The sequence below is a fragment of the Dermacentor albipictus genome, chromosome 3, assembly GCF_038994185.2.
Source record: "Dermacentor albipictus isolate Rhodes 1998 colony chromosome 3, USDA_Dalb.pri_finalv2, whole genome shotgun sequence".
In the NCBI taxonomy this organism is placed as follows: domain Eukaryota; kingdom Metazoa; phylum Arthropoda; class Arachnida; order Ixodida; family Ixodidae; genus Dermacentor; species Dermacentor albipictus.
In genome coordinates, this window is record NC_091823.1 from 55,728,511 (window position 1) to 55,736,889 (window position 8,379).

The window sequence follows — 8,379 nt, forward strand, 5'->3', positions numbered from 1 at the left end:
GTGATTCTTCTTGCATGGAATACTCCCTGAGGTCTCAGGTAGGTGAGCAGCTCTTCATCCGAGTACCATTTAGGGACTCCTCTAACAATGCACGTGTTTTTCATATAACTGTGCGGGACACGGGCAGATATGGCTATGCCGCCGATATTCTTGGTCTCTAGAAGGACGCTGGCTTGTCCTTCTGTCTCTACGTCTAATAGCAATGCTCCCTGTGCTGTGAAGTGGCTCTTCACTGGTGCTCCACCGAGGATCGTTTCAAGCTCAGAATACAGGGCAATAGGGTTTACTTGCCTTAGATCAGCTCTTTCGGATGTTGCAGTGATTAACACTGGAATGCCCTCCGCCCTGTCTTTACGATGGCGCACAATTCGGAAACCACCCTCGGCCATGTCCAGGTCTGAAGTGTTTGCCACGTTGTCGCCCTCGATGATAGTTGACTCGTCGTCAGATTCACCAGTGTCTTGTCGTTTGCTGTCAGGCTGGCTTGTACAAACCAGCTGGCGTTTCTGACCCGGTGTCAGCCCTTGGGAGGTCATGGCGGGGTGCTCGTCGGTGCCAGCTTGGTTCCTTCTAGCACCTTGTGAGGCGGCGGGTGGCGCAGCACCCGTCGGTCTCCGATACGGAAGGTACCTTTTCGAGTCGACCGACGTCTTGAACCGTTCTGACCAGTAACACTAGCAGAAAATAACGAAAATAACGATAAATGTAGGCAGAGCTACTCAGACAGGCTAGCAGCAGACTTGTCGTCTTCTTCCTCTCTGCTTCAAAACAAAAACAATGAAGTCAATGAAGCTTCAGTGCGTATGCTTTGAAGGAATATAGGTTCTGAGCTCTTGAATGAATAACACAGCAGCGCCTGCATCCGCTGTGACGCAATAAATCTAACGCAAGTGCACTTTGATCATCGATGCTTATAGATAGCCTTGGAGGCCCAGCTGGTTTGTCACAACAGTGAGCGATCCAGGTAAAGACGCATCAAAGCACACAAGTTATAGTCATTTTATTCGGCGTATTAAAGGGTGTCACATCTTTTTACGCCGAAGCCTAATATGGCTGAGCTCTGGAAAAATTGCGTGTGTCGATCGAGCCATGTAGACAAAGAATTTCTCTCCATACGTGGGCCGATCTCGACGAATGTGCAATACAGGACCCACCCGCGGCGGCGGTGAAGCAGGCTTTCAGCATTCCGTCAACTTGCAAAAATAAGATTCATATCTCAGCTCCAAATACAACCTGCATTAGATATTAAGCTGATAAAACAGATACTACACTTTGACCCGCGTCGGCCATGTCTAAGTTATCACCGCTATCTCTTTGTCGGCGTTCCAAGTGTTTGCGTATCTCCTTTTCTTTTCTCCCGCTCTCCCGTGGGGGAGGTCTCGTAATCTTGCAGCCTGCCGGACCGCGAGGGGGAGAGAAATGCGAAACGTCTATGTGTGTCCAATCCCGCAAGCTTGGAGAGTTTCACCGGAGCTACGCCTAGGTTTCTGAGGGAATTTGTGGGGTACCATTTTCGTGTGTCCTGTGTTGTGTGTGACCGCTTGTGGTTTTCGAATGACTTCACAACCATTACTGCACTGCGCGACGTCGACCAACGCACGATCGCCTTGACGATGAAGCACTGTGTACACTCGGAGTGCGGTGAGGTGCGTGTCTGTTCTACGCGCTGGGATTCGTTAGCAAAAGGTGTCGTTTCACGTTTTGCAATAATACATGGGTATGTATACCCATCGGTGCCTCATCATATTCAACGTCTCAACACCGTGGAGGAGCGACTAGTCCCGCCTCGCCTTCCATTTATGTGCATACGGCGTTTGACGCAGGGCAATGGACGGTTCGCGGTTAAGGGACCCACATACACTGCTTCGCTGGTCAACCACCTTCAGTCATCCACTTTCAAAGAGTGGAGTAGCCCTGAATTGTTCTCTAATCATTCTAGTTTTATTGCTGCATCGCCCGCTGTGACGACGGCGGAGAAGACACCTGAAACTATGAAATGATTGTTCAACTACGTCACAGACACAAACGCGAGCCTAAAGAAGGGCTCCAAGAGGTAACCGAAAGCGTGAACTACATGAACAAGATGTTTGGAGGGCTACAGGCAGCAAAATAGAGCTACGAACGCTGAATAAAGAGCACGCAATTTCGAAGACAGAAAACGAGCAGCTCGCACAGTCGCTAGCTACTATACGCAGAAAGATCTCGCTGATTTAACGCAGCAGACCAGAAAGCTAACATTGAGATTGAAGGCATCCCACAGAAACAGGATGAATCGCTCAGTGATGCAGTGCGAAAAAGATTGGCAAAGAAATTGCTTTCACAGTGTCGAAACGGATATCGAAGATCAACAAAGAGTATTCCTAGCAAAGGACAAATAAAAACAATTTCCTGGAGGGTTTCCATTAAAAGCGGTGCAGCAGAAGATGCTACGTGCATCAAAAAAGAATTGGCTCTGGGCTAATGACGTTGGATTAAGCGAAACGACCGCCGCTACTATTACTGAGCCTGCATCTACGCAATACATTGCTCAAGATGGCGATTGTAAAGATACTGGCCGTTTCGCCCGAAGTGCAAAGCACTGACTGTGAAAGCGAGCTTTAGCATTGCACTTAAACTTTGAGGAAGGCGTTAGATATACGCGAGCCCGATTAACGCGGACGGGTCATAAGCGCATGCGCCAAGATTTTTTACACACCTGACAGCTTTTAACAGACCGTGTAGGGCCTGTGGTGACATCGCACGGGAGCCACTACGCTACACGTAAAACGCAGCCCCTGTAGAATTAGATCACTGAAGCTTTGAGCACTCATATTGTCATGCACTTTAATATTTAGTAGTCTGACAACATTTACAGTAAAAAGCATGCGCTGCAACTGTTATGTTTTATTACATTTATTTGTGTATTGCCACTGTAAAAATTTCAAGGAATAATTTAATAAAGAACGTAAGACTTGCTATGAGAAACATTAGTGATTTATTTGTGTAGCCATATAACTCACATACATGACATGAATAAGTATATAAGATACGTATACCTAAATATATGCGGAGCCCCGGCACCGCCGACACCGATGCGGATGATTCACTTGGAGTGTCTATATAATTGCTGTCAGAACAAACGAAGAAGAAAAAATGAAAGATGGTCGGGTCGCCCTATCTAAAATATTGGAAAGGAAGGCTGAAATCTCAAGCATTGACTTTCTGATGGCCTAAGCTAAGATAGCGCAATATTCATTGTCATTGACCGACTACAGCATAGATCACATGATGGAAGTGATAAAATGCCAACCTAACTAAAATAGTAATATTTGTACGTTTTACATTGCAACGTTAGAAGTTCCAAAAAGAATTGTGGAGCGCTAGTAACACTACTAGTTTGTTTGAAGTGTCAATTTAATGTAATTGGAGTAACGAAAACTTGCCTTGTGAGAGCTCACTTCTCCATAGCGCACAACTATGTAGTTGAGTTTCTTAAATGAACAGAAGGAGACCGAGATGGCGGAGTAGCGCTCTACATATCTTCGAAAGTAGGTTACAACTTTCCTGACGACTCAACAAATTACAAACATGACTGGCATGAATTGTTATTCTCAGAGCTTGAAAGTAATACCCTTCTTGGAGTAATCGTGAAATTACTAAGCTCCCACGCAAAAATGTTATTGGATAGTCTCGAGAATATAATACAAACCATCGTCAATAGGCAGGAAAGGGCAAAAATATCCGGTGATATTGAAATCAGCCCACAAGATTTCTCCAGTTCCGAATGTAGAAATGTTTTGTTTTCATACCACTTTGGGAATCACTTTTCTAATTGCACAAGAGGAACAGCACCGTCATCGGCCATCGTAGATTGTATTTCCAATTTCGAACCAATCTTCGTGAAGCCATTCCTGACAACTTCCAAACACGCTTTTTGTCGTTCTAGAATGTTCTCAGAATGTACCGAACACAAACATCTATAAGGTAGGTTGTGACCGCAATAAAACAAAAAGACTAATAGAGCAATACGATTCCTTTGTTGCTGATAGCAAGGACACAAATGAGATGTATGAAAATTTGATCACCACTCTTCAACCCAGTTGTGTTAAAAAGAATATGTATCTCTGAGAAATGCGCACCTCTCTACTATTTGCCCATAAATGACACAAGATATACTAAAAGCTATCAAACTGAAGGAATATTGGCTCAATGAAAAAAATCCACACAAAGATAAACAATGGTATAAAGAACACTACAGAATCACATGGAACAGGTCAACTTGACAATTGCGGAAACATAAAAAAATGTCTATTGCAGCCGGCTAATATTACATGCTCGGGGCGGTTGTAAAGAAATTTGGAACGTGATTAATGCGTCAGTCAAACCTACGCATTTGCTGACTACCTTGCCAGATTAAAATGAATTATGGTGAGACCAAGCGAAACTTGCAGGTAGGTTTAACGGCTTTTTTTTAAACTTTGCAGTCATTTATGTGATAATAATCATACCGAATACGCTTCCCAGCTTCATGCCCATGAATATGGTACATTTGCATAGGAAAAAAAATACTGTCTCAGAAATAATCAACACAGTTAGGCAGGTGAAGTCAGATAAAGCAGCCTAGCATGATCTTACATCAGTTAACGCATTAAAGGAAAGTGTCCAATTTACTGTCTACCACTAGAAAATATTTTTAAGCATGCTTTCCTCTCTGGAATTGATCCAGAATGGCTGAAGATTGGTAGGGCGACACCAATTTCCAAACCGGTGTTCAGAAAGAATTCTCCAACTATCTTCCTAGTAAAGTCTTCTCATCTATCAACACATGGTTTTAAAAGCTTATTGGAAAAAAATTACGCCCCGAGAGTTATAACATACTAAATTAAAGGCAACCAGACTTTAGGAAACGTCGCTCTACCGAGCAATTGGGAATACTTTAACCTCAATAGTTACCCAAACCCTCAAATATAATAATAATGTGATACAAATTTTTGCATATAAAGATACATTGGAATACGTAAATCACGACATCCTTTTGACAAAACTAGGACGATGATTTTCAGGGATTCGTAGTATTGTGATTTCCCAGTTACATTATAGACTGAAAACAGTATGTAATAATTAGTCGAAAAAGTCGACTCCTACCCCTCAGAACTATAATTTGCGCTCAGTACAGCGCATATAACCCTATATTTGCGCTGTACTGGCAACCTCATGTACCTGAGGCACACGAAAACCTTACTTTCAGCTGCTATAGGTTAATTATCGCATGACACACACACACGCAGGCACACACACGCACACACTCACACTCACACGCACACACATGCGCACACACACATACACACACACACACACGCACACACACACACACACACACACACACACACACACACACACACACACACACACACACACACACACACACACACACACACACACACACACACACACACACACACACAGGAGCGTGCGCCCACACATTGTACGGAGTCTCTTGTTAAGCGGAGTTGCTGACTACTGGCGAATGCGACGGATGCCTTGAACGCGTCATGGTTTCAGAGGTAGCATGCGCTTACGGGCGTAGCACAGTTTACATTATTTCTATCCGCAAGAAGCATTTACTTGCTCATTACTGTGCTGCCGCAGATGCACGAAGGCGGCTTTCTAGTTCTTATTTTTTCCACAGCACGGCAGGTGCCGCCGCTGCTGCGAAGGAGAGCGCCCTCTGGTGGTACTGCAGGGAACCCAGTGGCGCGCACAGCGCGCGTGCTTTGCTGTGATTGGTTGGTCTACTGGCCAATGGAACAGCCAGCGTGCAGCGCCCATGGTCCAGAAGCCTGGCGACGTTCGCAAAGAACAGCCTCGCTTTTAATATCAGCGCTTGTATCACGCTCCACATCTTCTGTTGTTCTTTTTACCGAATAAATCAATGCCACCTTCCTTTTTACTTAGCACACAGCTACAAAACGGTTACAATAGTCTAAAGTACTGTTGCATCCAACACTCTTTATCATTTATCATTTATAATATCAGGAAGGCGTCCCAATAGACAAGCGCGTCTTTGTGAATTGACAAATTCAATTTAACAAGGCCTAGAAATGTATAAAAAGCTGTAACTTAGCATCTATTGGAGCTAAAACGTGGAAGAATCTCCATAAAAATATAGACTAAAACTTCACAGTGCATAAACAACTTATATATTCTTTAGAAAAAAAAAAGATATGAATGACTAATTTGATGTTTCTGATAATTTATCACGCTATAGAGAGTCTGAACGTTCTGTCTTGCTTGTTCTGCAACAAAATGTGCACTTCGCAAATGCATTTATTGATATGAAAGCGTCAAATGGGCCATTAAGCGATAACTCCGGTGCCTGTCATCTGTACAAGCGAAAAACGACACCTAATTTCCGATTGGCTGCGACCCCACGTCATGAAAGCGCCTCGATGGAGCAGAGCAGGCGAAAGGGAGCACATGCGGCCGCTGCAGCACCAGGTATCGCGTGAGGGGAGAGGGCATCACCGCGACGTCAAGTCACTTGCGCTCTCGCTCTCGGAAGCCTGTGTAATGCGCGCGTTTCTTGACCACCCAAGCTCTTGCCTACGTTCTAACTGCGCCTCGGTAAGGCCAGATCAAAACGCGCCAAGGCAACGCCTCTTAGATAGCAAGCGTGTGCACTCTGCTTTATGACGTCATGCGACCTGGACTGAAATTCCCATTGCCAAGCTCGGCATGACCAAAGCGGCGACGTCAAAATAACCTCGCTTACTCGGGAGAGGCCTTGTTATATTTCATGTAAGTTGGGCAAGGGCAGCATGACGTCACGGATAGAAATGCATCGCCCTTACGCTATCTAGAAGACGTTGGCCAATCGTCTCAATGCTATCGCTTGCCGGCGAGGAGTTCATAACACAAAGGACCGCTTAGCGGCATTCGATGGGACATTAATGCTTTCGCATTCACAACTTATCAGAAGTGCTTAGGTGCCCTCGGATTTTTTGTATGCTTTCCTTCACGAGCGACATGTGAGTCTACGTGTTATTATATATTTTGGTTATACGTCTAGTTGATTTTTCTTTTCTTCTTTGTGCTTTTTTTTGCAATGATCTCATTGTAGTTGCCTTTTTATAACGGATTCTTTACTAGCCTAGCGTCAGCTATAGACCCAGATGAACTTTCAATTATATTTTGTATCCACTGAAATGAAGAAAATGAAGGTATCTCTATTATCATCGCCATTATCATCATCAGCTTTCTCATTGCCTTCAATTCTAATGCGAGATGACACCCACAAAAATTTCACCTTGAATACCCTACTTCTGAGATCTTTGAGCAGCGCCAGAAATAGGCAGCGAAGATTGCTAGTCTCCGATTCTACTCCGATTGCTACTCCGATTCCACTGGATCTGCAGCTGCTACATGAAAGGCAAAAAATTTCAGGCGCCATGAGTTTGAACAGGGTAACGTGCGAGTATGCTAGATGTAGAAGTTGTTTGACCTAAATCACGTGCTTATTTATTTATTTAGGTGGGTTGTTGCCTTTCTGAGGGATTTCAGATATGCTGCTACACAAGGATGTTCCCTTAAATAATTCCTCGTTTACTATGTCGATTGGATACTACTTCTCCGCGAGAACTTGATGGGCGGGGGGGGGGGGGGGCACATTGACCATGAATGAAAAATTTTAGTACAGGTCTATGGATGCTGTTTGATAAAACGCGCCTGGAAAAGCCGCAATATAAATTTCTAAGTCAGAATCCCCATAAAATTTGGTTCAAGCCAAATGATTTACTCCAACCACAAGCATATTGTGCATAAAAATACCCCCTATGAAGTCAGAAATGGCAGAGTTGGGATCTGCAGTTCTTTCAATGCTAATACAAAAAAGAGACATGCTTTCATTTTCTTTTTTTATAAAATAACGCATTTCAGTTGCATGCAAGGCGCCTGTTATATACAAGTCAGACGACCCGACAATCGATGGCGCAGAAGAAGTTTTTACGACTCTTGGATGGTAATAAACAAAACCTGTCTAGAGTTAGCGGCACTCGTTATAAAAAGCAAAGCAGTCGAGTTATCCGCTATATTTCTTAATATATTTATAACCTTTTTCCTGCATTTTATGTTGCTTCCTAGATTTTTGCATAGCAGAGTCATCTGTTACGCCTGGCTTCAGTTCGTAAGGAAGATTCAAGAAGGCAGTACAAATAGGGGCTTCTTGTGTCATAATATTGAGCATCACAAATTGGTGAAGCATGCTATGCCACAACCTACTGAAGCTTTCGACTGCGGATGACGGCCATTTTTTTTATCAGACAAGACTACGCAGCAGCTGATGTTCATGCTCGCACTAGCACCTGAAGATTGTATGGACACTGAAATGCAAGTCGTGTCTTA

At 43.9% G+C, this 8,379-nt stretch overlaps 1 non-coding gene across 1 annotated transcript; it reads right to left on the reverse strand.

Annotated features, from left to right (window-relative positions):
• Positions 1–1,111: 1,111 nt before the first annotated feature.
• On the reverse strand, positions 1,112–1,301 carry LOC135899139 (U2 spliceosomal RNA). The gene has a single exon (XR_010563540.2). It is a non-coding gene; the product is annotated as a U2 spliceosomal RNA (small nuclear RNA).
• Between the last annotated feature and the right edge of the window lie 7,078 nt (positions 1,302–8,379).